This window comes from Poecile atricapillus, chromosome 1 (assembly GCF_030490865.1).
Source record: "Poecile atricapillus isolate bPoeAtr1 chromosome 1, bPoeAtr1.hap1, whole genome shotgun sequence".
Classification (NCBI taxonomy): domain Eukaryota; kingdom Metazoa; phylum Chordata; class Aves; order Passeriformes; family Paridae; genus Poecile; species Poecile atricapillus.
In genome coordinates this window covers 79,988,892-80,005,509 of record NC_081249.1, presented here as the reverse complement: position 1 = coordinate 80,005,509, position 16,618 = coordinate 79,988,892, and positions in this window count along the sequence as shown.

Below are 16,618 nucleotides of genomic sequence, written 5' to 3'. Positions count from 1 at the left end.
AAGATTAACTGAAATTCAGAAAGCTAAATAGCAATATTTTGTCTGAGCTTATATGGAAAGATTCCTTTGTATAACCTTGGCTGTGAACTTGTTAGAAGGATTGTACATTGATCTGTGTCCATGCTTATGGGCATGATATCCAGGAGTAGTGGTTTAAACAAGGGGTAATAGCTTCAAGCTGAAAGAAGGTAGGTTTGTATTGGATATTAGGAAGAAATTATTTACTATGAGGGTGGTGAGGCTCTGGAGCAGGTTGCCCAGAGAAGTTCTGGCTGTCCCATCCTTGGAAGGGTTCAAGTTCAGTTTGGATGGGGTTTTGAGCAACCTGGTCTAGCAGAAGGTATCCCTTCCCATGGCAAAGGCATTGAAAAATCTTTAAGGTCCCTTCCAATACAAATATTTCCATGATTCTATTATTTTATCTGACAGCATATACCAGTTACATGAACTATCAATAGAAGAGAAGCCAGGTGACCCTCATTTCTTGTCACAGAAACATTTGTCCTGTAGAAAGCACAAATCATTGTGGATAGTTATGGCAGACCACTCAATGTGTAGCAAGCTCACAGCCCATAACCCAGGCTTTGCTTTTGAACTCTCTCCTGAATAAACACCCCTCATTCCTCCTGCAGGAGACATTAACAGCCAGAGGCAAAAAGCAGGGTCCCATTGGGCTGCAATTGCTCTGCCCAACAGGCAGAGCAGTAGCAAGGGGAAGCCCCTTCCCATGCAGAAACAGCTGAATGGGCAGGTGGCCAGATTCAGCAGGGAAATGAGACAGCAGGTGGAAAGAAGAGATAGGAAAGGAAATTAATGAGGAGAACAATCTTGTTTCACATGCTGGACCATAGCCTCTCTGCATCGTCTGGCACTATCCCTCTCAGCCTCCAGGCGTCTGTTGCACTTTCTGTTACTGATAGAGGTTCCCCATGCTGTGAGCTCTTGGACAGCCCTGAATAAATTCTCAGGGCTGCACCCTGTCTCTTCCAGCATTGTTGCATGTCTGGGAGTTTTCCTGACACAGACACCAACCATTTCATCATCACCAATGGAAGGAGAGATGACCAGAGACAGATAGCTTGGGCAGGGAGGACAAAATGCTGTGTTAGAAGCTAAGGAAGTGGAAGCTTTTGCTTATCAATTTTTGCTCATTATCTCAATGAAAAATGGATTTGAATATCATTAGTCATGAGGAGTTTAAACTACCCCACCAAAGCAAAGTCCATTTAAACCTACTTTACACCAATTAGCTATTGATATGAGCAGTGTTTTCTTCTTCCCTTAGCCAGAGATCTCAAAGCACTCAACAAAGCTGGTTCTGCGTTACTTCCCATAAGCTGCAGGTATTGCTTTGCTTTGATTCTTGGGGTTCTCCTAAGTGTCTGCAAGGCCACATACCCAAAACCCTGTCCATGTTCAGGGCTCCATTTCTTTTACATCTTTTTTGGAAGAAACAAACAGCAGGATGACAGCTCAGACTCCAAAATCTTTCACATTAAAGCTAAAACCTGGTGACTGGCAGCATGCCTCTCCCTGTGCAGGCTCTCTATCAATTACCAGAGGGGCTCTGTGCAGAGACAGCAGTTTTCTCCTCCACAAGTGCAAAAATCAGAGCCAACTAGAGCAGAGGCTGATGGTGAAACAAATCAGAGTGGAAGTCAAGGAAAACTAAAGTCACAGCAATAAAGCTGTGTAGATGAGATGAGCACAGAAACCAAGTCCTGGTTCATGCGTGTGGAGTGGTTAGGTGACATGCTTTACTCCATACAGCCCTAGCAAGGTCAAAAGCAGATCTTTTATTCTTTTCCATTAACAATTTCAACACTGGGTATCACTGAGACCTGCATTAGCAGTGTGGTGAATCAGTGCATTTTTGTCATTTATGCTATTATATTTACTGTATTACAACTTGCCAGGATTTGTGACTAACAGCATCAGATACAAATCAGCAAGTATTGTATTTCATGGCCTGTTTTTCTAGAACCTTACAACAATGCCAAACAGATTCTTTAGCCACGGTACACCTCTCTTTTCTTCTTTGATTTCTTTTATTTCCTTCAGTAGATCCCCTTTTGAAACAGTGAAGAATTCCACACAAGGCAATGAAGATCCAATATACATTGCTTAAAGAGAATTATTTCCCTGTAAATTGATTTCAAAAAAAGATCTTGGCATTTTGACCAAAACCACATATCTTAAATTATCTTGTATCCCTCCAAACACACAGTCCTAAGCCCTTTTTTGTCCATACTAGAAAGACAGTCATACTTTGGCACAATTTAAAAGGTTTTGAGAATGATGATGATTTAAAACAAAGTATTCCCCAAGCAGGCTGTGGACTTGAGCAGAAACAGCCGCAGAGTCCTGCGGGGACTTCACAGCATAGAATTGATTTAGCAGGGAAGTGTGTAGACTGAACAGTGATGGATGCTGTAGAAAACTGTGTGATATAGAAGATAGATGGTCATTTGGAAAAGATCAAGGAAAAACACACTGAAAACCAGAAGAGCCTCCAGCTTTGTTCAAATTATGATCAGTATCAGGCCCAGTAAGGCCTCAGAAACAGAGAATGGATAAAGCCATGATCAGTATCAGGCCCAGTAAGGCCTCAGAGACAGAGAATGGATAAAGCCATGCTCTGCAGTGTCCCTTCTCTTCAGAAGGGTTGCCCCAGTGCAAAAAGCTGTTGCTGCATTAGACGCCATTAGACATCCACACAGCTGTATGGAAACTCATCTTACACAACATGGGGACATGTGTGGGGTGTTCACGTATTAAAATACTGATATTGCTGGTGCTAGAGGGAAAATATCCATCTAACATCCCCTGGCTTCTCCTGCATAGGGGCTCAGCCCCCAGATGTGCTCCCAGCTCCCTTTCCTGCCTGAACTGGAGCAGGTGCTGTGTGCAAGGTGCTGCATGGATGGCCAGCGTGGGGCCAGGGGTCTTATCCTGAAAAGGATGACCAGCATGAGAGAGGAAAAAGCAGAGGGTGCCCTGCACTGCTTGTCACCTGGAGCTCATTAAATGCATCTCTTATTTTTTCTCCTTTTTTTGCAGGAGATTTGTTTGTTTGTGGTGACAGAGGATGTGGGCTATCCATCAGTCTTACTCTTAGAAAGCACTTCAGGCCCTTTTATGTTCTTCAAGCAGAAGACAGAGTGATGGAAATATGTCTGCAAATATCCCCTGTCCTCTCAAAAAAACACATCCAAAGACAAAATGATGTAAAAAATCAACCATGCTATTTGATAAATTCCTGTATAAAGCTATATAAAGCTATATAAAACCTCATCCCATTGTAAACACCAGAGAATGCAATTTTTGCAAAGACACTAAGAGAAAATATGTACATTTGTGCTTGCAAATGTAAGTTAAATTCCAAGGGCTCGTTTTGAGACTACTTCCAATTCTTAATTTTGCAAATGCTGTTAATACCTTTAATGCTTCATTAGCATATTCTGTATGCTCTTTAAATTATACAGAAGCTGCTATCAAAAACCTGCTAAGGGAGATTCCAGAGAACCGCAACACACAAAAAAATGTGCTTAATATCTACATTTTAACATTAGTCAGAGCCTACATAGATCAAAGATATACTCTGGAACAGCATGATTATAAGCCCACACAAGTGAAAAATAGGAAGCAAATGAAAGGACAGGACCCTGAGCATCTGCATATCTGTAGACTAAATACACTCATAAAGCAAAATGCTTTGGGAGACACTAATGATCTGTGCACTAAAGCAGTATGAGAAGAGCTGTGACAAAAGACTAGCACTGGAATCCTAAAATTGTAGCAATAAAATTACCAGTTTTCTTCCTCAAAGTTTCCACTGCTTTCCATCTTGTTCTTCATAAGAGCAAAATTATCTATTTATTAGACTATTTAAATGAAGAAGCCTCAAACATAGATAAGCAAAAGACTTTGTCCATGAAAAATTCTTATAAGTGCAAAATTTGTAACATGAAACTTTTTTTTTTTACACTTCTGTAAAACCTTTAGAAAACATTGTGTGTACAAATAGGCTTCTTTCAAACATCTGAACAAAAATAGAGCTGATTTTGAAAGGGTTGAAAATGTTTTCCTGCTGTTTCTCTTTTAATTTTCAAAATGCAGGAGGGGTTAATTTTCAAACCACAGGAAGGGTTGAAAATAATGTCAAAGTAAAAGAACTCATGAAAGAAAGTGAATTGTTTTTTGCAACAGATTCATAAAGTAAGCTTTCAGTATTGGAGCAGTGCATCTTCAGGAGTTTAATTCAATGACCATGTTACTTGGCTCATTTGCTGATTGCCAATTTTTTATGATTATTTCTTGATCTGAATAACTCCCCTTAGGAAAAAAAAAAAATAAAAAAAATAGCAGACTCATTTATCTGCCCTGAAACTACTAAACAATTGACTGATTTCAATCCCCTCATTTGAATTTCCAAATACAGAAAAGCCTCTAAATGCCAATATATTCCTTTCCACACTCATATGTCAGAATATGCCAGAAAAGTTCGCTAACATTTTTCATTCCCATGAAGTGCAGAGTTTTACAGGTTGTGAACAAAGATCATTTTGTCGGCTCATAAAATAGTTTTATGTGAGGAAATACAGCAGCAAGTCTCTTCTATTTCAGAATTAAGGAGTGGGAATCTTAATTAGACATAGGGATAATATCAGCTAGTTACACAGAACAGAATAAAATGCATAAAGGGTATAAACTCTCATGCTTCAGGACATTAGTCAAGCAGTAATGGATGGGTTAGCACAGAAATACCCCTGGGGAGTAGGCAATTTTTTCATTTCCCCTTTCATTTATTGCCTTTGAAAGCTAACTCATCTGAACAGGTGTAAATGAGTCCAGTGGGTCTAATGAGACATATGAAAAAGAGGATGGGAGTTACACTGAAGATCACTAGTTTGGAAATGAAGCTTCATGAGAAGAAATAGCTGAATAATGCATTAGCTTGCCTGATAGCCACCCCTGCTACTTTTACCCCTGCTCCTCGCCCCACATTTTGTCACTGATTACCGAGGTGAAGCAATTAGGCATGTCGGTTCTCAACTACCCATAACCTATTGCTGGCTCCCCAGCAGGGATGAGCCTATTATGTACATATGAATGCAGCAGCTTTCCCATTTGTACGGACCAGTACGTTTTTAGGATCAATTTAGCTCACCGTTATAATGTGCAAAGGAGATGTAATGTGTCTTCTAACTAAACCAAACAATATCTTTCAGTGAATTTTTTGTCTTCATCCCAGCGTGTGCTCCTTCCCTGAAGGAAACACAATGTGTTATATGAGTTTGGGCGTCAGCTATGGCTTGTATTTAGTGATGGTTGTTTCTCGGCAGAGATGACTCTTGCTGCAAAATCCTAATGACAAGGCACAGATTGTAACCTCAGTAAAACTAAACGAACTGAGCCCTACAATCCCCACCAGCAATTGATTTTGGCTACTAATTTGTGGCAAAAACTACCAGCATCTCTCCTAGTGTTTTACAGGAAGATAGCTGTAAATCCTGCAGAAAACCCGCTCTTTGCACTGAAGACAAAGCTTATGTGCATAAACCGAGCTGCCAATAAATTCAATGCAAGTTGTCCATAAGCCAGATTCTCAGCTGGTGTGGACTGGCACAGCTCCACGCATGTCAATTACCAGCAACATGATGTCTGTCTCTGCTGCTGGTAGGCCATGTGCTAATTTGCAGAAGGAGAGGACACATCACACTGGATGGCTCTTGCTGGGCTGCAGCAGAGTACAGTGAATTAACTGTTTGCATGGTTTGATGGTCACCCTGTTTCACCCAGGACTGCAGTGACTAGGGCTTTGACACAGGCTTGGTTCCCAGCTCTGCAGGAGGGGATCAAAACGTCTCCTTGGTTGCAGTTATTGACCCCTTAAAGTGGACGATGTGATGAGTAGCTGACAGTCTCTCTCGTGCCCGTTGCAGTGTCATTCATAGAGTCAGGAAAAGCAGGGCTGTGGGTAGCCCTGTGGCTTGCCTGGTGCACAGACACTGCAAGCAGGAATATAAACATTCTGTGAGCTCACAATTATTTATCAGCTAAATGCACACAGCAGGCAGTGAGGGATAACAGGCTACTAGGCTCAGCAGGAGCACGCTTGCTGTCCATGACAGAGGTACCCTGTGAGTGTCTGTTGTCCAGGCAGCCGTCAGTCAGATGGGGAAGTGTCAGCTTCCTTGTTGGAAATGACTGAACTTTGACCTTCCTGAATTGCTCTCATTTCTTGGAGTTTTGTGCCATCACATGTCAGCAGTTTTCTCCTGAGGACTTAATTCTCCTTCTGCCTGTGTTTTGAATTTTCTTATTTTGCATGGCTTTGGCTTATGTTCCCTTAGAGCTTGACAGCTGCTCTTTTCATTCAAGCTAAGCTGAAATCAGAGAGCTTGGTTTCAAAATCCAAGCCGTGGGTCACAGGCAGCTAAAACCCTGGGCTGCATGCTCCATTGCCATCTCCAGCAGTGCAGTCCCACTCCTCCCTTCACACCTTTACTAGCCTATCAGCAGCTGAGCAGCAAACTTGGAGAGAGCACCAGATCCAGGCACGAGCAATTATTTCTCTCTTCCACATGAATGTAGCTTGCAGCCAGGCCATATTCCTGGCTTCACAAGGGTTCCCAGCAGCACTAAGGAGGGAAGCAGAACAGCTATCCAAAGAAAAAGTGGGAGGATAGTAATCTTGTAGCTTTAATCTGAAAGGAGGTCTGACTCTACCAATAATGAAACTACAATTTGAGAACAAGACATTCGAAAAGCCTAGTAGCAATTTAAGGAAATATCCATAGGAGATGTCAGTCTTCCTTGCCCTAGGCAAAGTAGGGAACTGAACTCCATTCTTCCAGTCTCCCCAAAAAAGCTCCCTTGATATTGAAGGACTCACTAAAAGGGACACTAATCACTTTCTTCCTATATTTTGTGAAAAGACTTTAAACAAAGTCCTCTAGAGCCATTTGTGTCATTTTTCTTAAAGATTTTCATAATTAGAATAATATTCTTTATTTGCAGATCAAATTAAATGTTTCCAGTGTTTTACTGATCTTTTTATTTAGACAAGTTAAAAACAAGAAAAAGTTGCATATTGGGGAAAAAACTTCCTCTTCCATTTAGCATACAAATCAAGAAAACAGTTATTAATGGAGTCCTATCCTGCTGTGCTGCTGTAATATGTATTTTATAGAAACCATTTCCTACAGCTCATGCTGTTCTCTCTTTTCTCAGTGATGTATCCCAAAGGATAGTCTTAAGGAATTACTTGACCTCTAGTGTCCCTGAGATTTTCAGAAAGAATCTGCTGGAGATGCTCACTGAAACAGAAAGTGGAAAACAGGTTGAAGAGAGCTTCCACAGGTTTTTATTTCAGAGAGTGAGTTCAGGACCACTTTTCTGTAAAAAACAGTGGGACAGCCTGATTTTCCATATCAGTGTCTGCTCCTGGGGTAACAGCAGGAAAAAAGAGCTTTCTGATCATTCTTTCATCTGTACTGATGCTCTGAAGACTGCATACAGACTTCATCGCCATTTAACAGTACTAGTTTTTAAAACTTTTGTTCTGACTTAGTTCTTCTGAAACTTTTCACAAAAAGGAAAAATTACAGTATCCAACCGATTCTTGAGAAAAGACTGAACTGACAGAGATATTTATTTATTTGTGCCTGTTGTCATTGAAATGTCTATGTCAGTTAGACTGTAATTAAAAATTCTGTTTGGCTGATGCACAAGGAAATTTTTTCAAATTTTTTCTAATTTTAGAGCCCAAAGAAGCACTTTGAAAGAACCATGTCCAGAGCATATAGTGCAGCATGTGTGGACACATGATTTAACAAGGCTGAGATATGACAGGTGAACAAATTACCACTATGCAGCTGAGCTCCCACATCTGGACAGTTGTGCCTCCTTGGCTTATTCCAATAATGAAACAGAATATATTAGAGGAAGCAAAATATGCTTCCCCAATGGTGGGGAAAAGCATGAAGAGTCAATTATTACCACCCAACTGCTGGGCATCAATTTCTTATGCCACAGTGATTTGATCTTTCTTGATTGTATGCCAAAATAGGTACATACAATCAGTGCTACGCAGTACCAGGTGATGGGTGGTAACTTTCTGACTTTACTTTGCTAGATTACACTTCATCATGTGTAACTTTAGATTCATTCTCAGGAATAATACAGTAATTTGTGCTCCAATTGCCTAAAAGGGCTTGTGTGGGCTTTTCAAAAGCAGTTTGGAGTATTAGAAACTTAAATTCTATTGAAAATGGGAAAGTATTTATATGTGATACAGTACTTGTCCTAATGTATACCTGCCAAATTGCATTCATCTTGTAACTTGTCACATCAACATGCTTCAAGATGCATGACAAGATGTTTTACAACCTTAAGGTGTTTCTGTTTGTGAATTATTTTACACTGAAAGAATTTGCAATTTGATCAATTGTTTGCTCAATCTGGTTATTTTTGTGTGCAGCAACTTGTAAAGCTTTGTATTTCTGCACTCTTTTGGACAAACTTTCAGTATAATTGACAATAACAATATAAAATTTATTTCTGCTGTATATGCTTTTAATTTCTTTGTTTTCCTTCTATCATTTTTTGTGACAAAATCTCTCACTGAAGTAGGAAACACAAATAGGATTATGTAGTAGCCATTTCCATTAGAAGATCAATGTTTTACTTCTTGTTCTTTGTTGCAAGATGATTTTTGACTCCCTAGCAATATTTTATAAAGTTATAAAGAGCTTTTGGGTAGCATTTTGGTCTTTTCTATACACTGGATTTCACCTGATTAAATGTCTTTAGTGCAGAATTCAACAGCTAAGAAGATTCCTAGCTTCACCTTATAGTTTTTGGGAAAGAAATAGGCATTGAAACAGAATGGATTATTTCAGCCTCAACTGATCATCTAAGATGAGACACCTAAAAGAAGGCATCCAGTTTGTGCTCTAAAATGCCTAAATCTTTCAACTGACTAAGGAAGGCTGATGATGACAGATTTATTCTGCAGGCATCCCAAACTGAAACAAAGCGACTCATCCTATGCTCTTGCAGGTTTTTCCCAGGATCTTGTTGTTGAAAGGAAGTGGAGACTACACAGTTTGTCACTGCTGCCAGATCTAACCCTAACCACCTGCCTTTAGCAAACAAACATTGCTGATCATCATGATGATAAGGAATTAAACATATGTGCAGTGCCACCATCCCAAGCTCCACAGCTATAAAAATATCCTGTCTGTGAGTATCAGTTTTAAGTATTCAGTTGAAATGAATTACCCACTAGAATGTTAAATAAAGGTTATCTAATACTTTATTTTGGAGGTGGGGGAGGGATTTCTAACCTCAATCACATAATAATATTGAACGAGCTGCATTTCAATCTTGTTGGCCAATAAAACATTGATTACACAGCTGATGCCACAGTAGAAAAATTATATCTCTCTGAGAAAGCTTGTGAATATTTCACACAACAAAGGAAGTGTACTGTGCACAGAAACATTATGCAATGTGTTACACAAAACCAACATAGCGTGGAGTGTATTATTTCCTAATATTTGTTTTTATGGTACTTCTAAGAGGTCTGTAAGTCATCTGTTTAGCCTGAAGAAATACTTCCTGATTGTTACAAAGCCAGCACAAAATCTGCAGCTCAGAATTCATATGCTTTCACTAACGCTCCTGAAAATTTTAGAGGCCAGCTAAGTCTCAGATCTGGTGGAGCTTATGGCAATCTCCACAGATCCAAATTCTGGCTTCTTCTGCACATGTGTTCTTTTGACCCTGTCCTATTAACCCTTGCTAAGTCATATTTAATAGAGCTTCTGATATACTCATGTATTACTACTTCAGAAATTTGTCTCTGAGAGAAAGAAATTCTGCATGTTCTTTACATTTCTCATATTTAGTTCATATTTGAAAAAACTGACAAATATTTTTTTCCTTTTCTGGAATGGGAAGATTTTTAGAAAGTCGAACAGACACAGTCCCTGATTGCTATGCTCCTAAGTGCTCCTGTGATAATCCTCTCTCTATGCCATGCCATGCCCAGGAAAACACAGTTTTCTTTTTTTTTCCAAGGAGAAGCATTTCAAAAACATACAAAGGTATTTCTCTATGAAGTCTTTAGCCATTTTTGCAAAGAAATGTAATGAACTTACTTTTTGGCTAAGGCCTTCAAAACACATCCCACCTTCCTTCCCTTTCTTGGCATTTGAATGCTGTTTAATCAGTCACAAGCACTAAACAAAATGAAAGAACCAGGAAAGGAAATGTGGGATCAAATTATCTAGTTCTTTTCATGCCTTATTTCAGAAATCATCAGTGAGAGATTGTGTGATTGGTTCCGATCTCATTTAATAGCCAACTAAAAACATTCTTTAAAGAAACCAGTAACATTCAGTGACTCTGAGAACAAAAGGGCATTCAGGGATTTTGTTTCTCAGTCCAAGGAAAGTGTTCAGAATCCTTTCCGATAAGATCATTCAGCAGCTTTAATTTCTCATTAGAGCAGTTTTCAAGAAGTCTAAAGTCAGATTTCCATTCAGACACATCTTGTGAATTCAAGTTACTGTGCTGGTAAAGTGTTTGTTAATTAAAAGAACATGTGGTATAGATGTGTGTGTTCTCTTGATCCACTTTAGATAAAGTGTGCTTGCCCTCTTTGGAGCACTGTGGAATGTGTTTTACCATGTTTTTTCTCGGATGGGGCACCTAATAACTTGTGTGGCTATTGGATAAACAGGTACTCAACAGTCCTCAGGCTGTATAGGCATGTTTCATGTTTCTTGATAAGAAAATGTGGAAAATTCATATAGCTTTATTTAAAGAGAGAAATTCAATTCACTTGTAGTAATTAAAATCTGAGGTAGCAATTGGTCTCAACTCACATGTACAATGGCACGTACACATACCAAGCATTACTTACTGCTCTTATGCAAACTTTGTTGTTAGCATTACATTGTGGGCTGAGAAGAAACAAGCTACAGAGTTTTCCCACTCCAGTTCTGAGGCTCTGCTTCAGGAGAGAATGGGTGGGGAAGGAGGGCAATCCTGACTTTTATCTCCCTCACCCTGGGCAAGATGAGCAGATGTTTCTGGTATGAGGTTTGACTTCAGCCTTAGAAGAGAAAATAGAAAACACGGGCTTTCCAAATAAATGCTGCTGAATATTAGTCTTTGCTATAGATTCACAGTAACTCCCCAATTTTCCCTCTGAGAGAAAATAATAAAAAGAACAATAAAAGAGAACTTCCTTTTAAAGCCACTGCCTTGCAGTTCCATCACACCTTTGTTCAGCCATAGCCAAGGCAAGAATCTGCCCTTACCACACCCTTGCCCAGGGCCAACAACTCTCCCTGAAAAGGCTTTCACTGCTTTTAGTGCCAGCCCAGAAGTAAAAGGCACTCAGTAAGTGTGAGATGACAAATAGCAGGGCCCACACCAAACACTGGAAGCCCATAACTCTCTTTGAAAAGGAGGAGGAGACAAGGCAGTGAGATGCCTGCTAGTTTCTTGTGTTGTATGGGAAATCTCACCCATAACACATCAACATTAATTCTTACGCTTTTCTGCTACATGTAGCTTTTGTGCTAAGCTCCCCATTTTCATTATTTATTCCTGAACAGCTGCTTCCTCTTAGGTATCACATGGACTGAAGCAAGGTCCTTCACAAACACAGTAGATGTTTAGAACAATAGTTGAGAAACCTAAGGTATCCAGATGGATTTAATTTTCTAAAAATTACCTTCTTGGAAAGCTAAGTTTCTCAACAGAGTAAAAACCACAGAATCACCCAAATGTGTTCCCTTATACTTGACTCCCCTAAGAGGTGTAAGCAAAAGTTGGACACAAAACACTGAACTTATGGTAATAAATCCAAATACATCCAGGAATGTTCTTGCACTCTGAAACAGTTATCTTTGCTAATAAACCATTAGACTGCTCCCCAGTATACACATGGGCTTTTCACCCCATCTATTTTACTGAAATCCCAAGTACATCCTAGAAGTTTAACTGCCCAGGAACCATTCCCAAAAGATAGAGAGAGATATTCACTCTCTCTTGGTGGCTTAAGCACCTACCTACTGTAAATGGAAACTGATCCAGAGCAATATACCTCCACACCCAGCAGTTTTCACCACCATGCTTAACCTGGTGAGATAGACCTAGATCAAATAGGTTAAGGTGCTAAATTAATATCTAGCAGACAAGTAGAAGTATCTTCCTTCTCCCAGTCCTGGAGCATCCCAGTACTGCTGAGGTCAAGAGCAGTAACAGGGCTTGAGTGCCCCTGAAAATTAATTTAGTTCTAATTGTGTAGAGAGTGAGAAGTCTGATGATAGGTTTGGACGTTTTGACCAAACTCTGTGTGACAGTCTTTAATATTGGCTGTATTATTTCCACAATCTCTTTAGAAAATACAAATACCCATTTACCAACAAAAGACAAGGCTGACAGGTTTGCACTACCAGAACTTGAATGTGGCTGAAAATTTAGTCTTGTGTGGCATAGGAAGTATATTATTTGAATCTTAACTGCAAAAGTCTCAGCCAGTGGGAAAATAAATTCTGAAACAAAATAGAGCAAGGCTTTTGCAATCCCTGCTTTGCATCTGTTTCTTGAAATAACAAACAGGTTGTGGTTATTCCTTGTCACACCCAGTGGTATATAAAAGGTGAAAAGGATTTTTGGGTTCCAGTCCATGGCTGTTAATAATTCTTTTGAAAATCCTCTGTTTATGCCTCATTTCCGGGTTGAATGTGGTTTTACAGGAGTTGCACATGAAATTGCAGCATGGACTCAGTCTTGAAAATAACCTGTGATTAACCAAAATGAAACCCCTGCACGTTTTTAATTTGGTCTCCCATTTCTTTCTAATTATTTGGTGCGAGCTATATTGTGATTCATTAGCATGATTGGGTTACAGTGTGCTTGTCACACATAAGTCCAGCATGGCTTCCAGAACTGACAATATTTTTAAAAATTTATTTTAATTTTAGACCTCTCCCTTTAAAAGGTAAGTTACATGTTTGTTGCCAAGAAATTAAATCCTACTTTGTCCATGAATATCTTTCTGAATTATCCTTATTAATCATTGTTGTCACAGCAAAGTGACTAGTGGCAAAGCAGAAAGTCAGCAGTGATTAAAACAAATTATGAGAGAAATGGAGCAATTGCATGGACACAGTACTTTTAATCTATAATGAAGACTGATGCTTATACCGGAAACAAAACTATCCTGGTGGTCTTCAACTCCTCTGCAATCGATATTCCATCTGCATCCTAAAAAGCAAGCTGGACTCTGTCTCTCTCTTCACAGAGGGAGATGGTCGCTTATGATCAAGGCTGTCAGCTGGCTCTAAGCGGAGTCATTCCGTCAGTTTTCGTGGAGTTATGCTGCTTTAGGCTGGCTTAAGACCTCAATTTACATAGCAGGGGTGTCAAAGGGCAGGGGAAAGGTATGTGAAACACCTGTCTGAATACAGCAGGACACTCACCTCTTCTGAGCAGCTGGTTATGCTGCGTTGATGCACCCCAGGATGTGGTCTGCCCTCTTGGCAGCTGGGGCACACTGTTGGCTCACACTGAGCTGCTGCTGACCTGCACTCCCAGATTGCTCCCTACAGAGCTGCTCTCCAGGCATCCCTCTCCCAATTTATGCTTATTCACAGCAATATATGCTTGTTCTGGCGCTTTTTCTCCCCCCATTTCAATACAGCTGTTCTTCAGCCCTGTGTCAGGAAGAAGAGGTATCACGGGGTTGCTCGTTTACAAATGCTTAATTCAACACTACTTTGCTGAAGCACAACTCCAGCGAGTTCCTACCCCAATTTTAAGACTGCCTGAATCAGCTGAAACCGCTGTTTTGTCAGATTTTACCACTTGTAAAACAGGGATAATGTTACCTGCCACCTTTGTTCTGCACATTGGAGCCTCCATAGGCAAAGTGTTATATAAATGTTCCACATTTACCATTTCAAATAGTAAATCAAGGGCAGGACAAGTACAGCAAGCCGGAACAGGTCTTAAATCTGCAGCCATAAGCAGAGTTGTGTGTGCAAAATGTTTCAAAAATAATATGAAAATGTGGGAATAATTCTCTGTAGTGAAGGAATAAGAGTAATTGCAGAAGCATAAGGGTGAGATGGGAATCGTGGGAATTACCACTCACACAAAATTAACTGCAACAGTGTTTTGCAAGCACACAGGACATGAATATGAAAGATTAGTCAAAAGGACTGGAAAAGTAGTCAAGCCAAGCTGTAGCAAAAGTCAGAGTCTTGGTGGCTACTGCTAGAAATTGAGGTCTTTATGGTTCTGCTTCATATGGACTAAATTAACATTACTGAAAGGATTCTGCTTATATTGGAGGAATTTGTTTCCCCACAAAAAAAAATAAAAAAAAATAAATACTGCAGTAGCTAAATCCATAGGAAAATTTCTATTAAATAAAGAATTAGGTCATTGTATATGATTTCAGACAGCCTCCATACAAGTGATATATGGGAGTACAGTGGTTCCTACAAGTCAGGGAGTACGATATCCTTAATTTGTCTGAAGAGGTGCAACTCCATTTCCAGATGCAGGTCAGGTAAATGTTCTTCACTTCAAAACATACAGAGGAAGATGGGTAAATGTTAAGTAGGACAGATTGTATTTCCATAAAAAATATACTGAGGAACATAAGAAAATATGGCATGGCCCATCTTCCTGGCTTTGAGTGTGCCTTGAATGAAAGGGGAGACCAATCTTGGACACAGTGGAACCAGTAGAGGTGTATTCTGGATTTGAAAAGCATATGCAAAAGATATTTGACTCCTGGGTACTGCTCAGCACAGCTCTATCAAGAACTCTCTGATTACAGGTTAAGAACATCTGTTAATGAAAAAAACAACTCTTCCCCAGAAAAGGAGGTTTGCAGGAAAGGTTGTTTTTCTTTACACAAGCTTCATAGGATTTCCCTGTGGTATAAGAGGAGAGGCCTCAAGTACTTGGGTAATTAATGTGAAAAGTGATAAAATAAGTTACCTATTAAACTGAATAAAGACAGGTTATGTCCCACTTCCTTAGTGGGCTAGTTGTGATTATAACCCCTCTAGCAAATATCTCCTCTGTGCTTTCCTAATGGCAAAGGAGGAGGCTGCACGCTGAGGCCACAGGCAGTGACATGGGACAACTTTGTGCAGGAGCAGTACATAGCACCACAAAAAGCAGTGCTCCTGCTGAGCTCATGCCTGACAAAGAAATTCCAGTGGTGGACAGCACTGCTGCAGGCCCTCCTGGAAGTTGCTGAGGCTCCTTAATGTCCAGTAAAGTACAAGTAAATCCAGGCTGTGCGCATCTGTTGAAAGACATGTTCAGCTTTGTGAAGTGACTCTCAGAGTCTGAAATGTGAGAACTTGCTGCCTGGGACTGGTATTTGAAGGTCAAGAGCTTGAAGATAATTTCCCTCTTTACATACGATATCTGCAAGACAAGAATTGTTATTTCTCATGCAGACATCAACTATAGCTCAGACAGGGAAGAAAAATAGAATTGTAAAATCATAATTCATGTAATCATAGCAAGGTTTTAGTTCATAGAGCCCTTTAAGATCATCTAATTCCAACCTCCCTACCATGGACAGGGATACCACCCACTTCTCACCCACAAACTAATTCTAGCTGTTGGAGTCCAAAATATACTCAGGATGTATACTTAGGGAGGAGTTTTCTTTTCTTGTAAAAATATTCAGAGTCATCAGGACATATAATTCTTCAAAGCCCAGAGGTATTTGCAGCTATTAACAGTATTTTCTGTAACTCCTAAATCTCGGACCTCTGAAAACCAGAAAATAACAGAGATAAGCCATATGTATACTTTATTTACCCAGACAACTTTAATTCTGCTGACCCTGACTGAAATGACAGAAAGGAAGAAGCACCTGCTAGTAGTTTAGCTGCACCCAGTTTATTAGCTATAAGTGTCCTGAAGGGCTGAAGATAAAATGGAGCAATCAGGAGAGCTGTGATTGTGATGTGAAGTGCTTCAGGCATCCTCTGTGTGTGTGGAGAAAGGAAGAGCTGCAAATGTACCTCAGCAGGGGCTGTGGTGCCTCGTTTCAGCAGTGTGCTGAATAGACTGTGCCAGGAGTTTAGCATAATTTCTCTTTTTGTCTAGAGGATTATAATCCATTAAATGTGAGATGAGTGAAATCTTGGAAAATGAAAGAGGGGTGTTAGATGGCATTGTATATGAAAGGTGAGGGGATTACCAAATGAAAGTGAAGAACCCTAAATATTACCAGATGTGTGGCTTTTTCAGTGCACGGAAAGTATGTTACATCAGGCATTTCCCACTCTATTCATTTCCAAGACAGGGAGCACACATGTGTGGTAAAGGCACAGCACACCACTCAGAGATGACAGAATTATGAATGTGCTGCTCACCTGCATTTGCTTTTAGGGATTCAAGATGATTGAACTCAACACTGCAGAAGTATGAGGGGCATTGTGGAAAGCCTTGCGTCTAATTAACAGGTTCTGCCACTCTGTTTCCAAGGGAATGGTTCCCTTCCCCTGGTACCTTGATTTTTTAGTTCATCTTCCTGCTTTTAATGGAGGAAGGC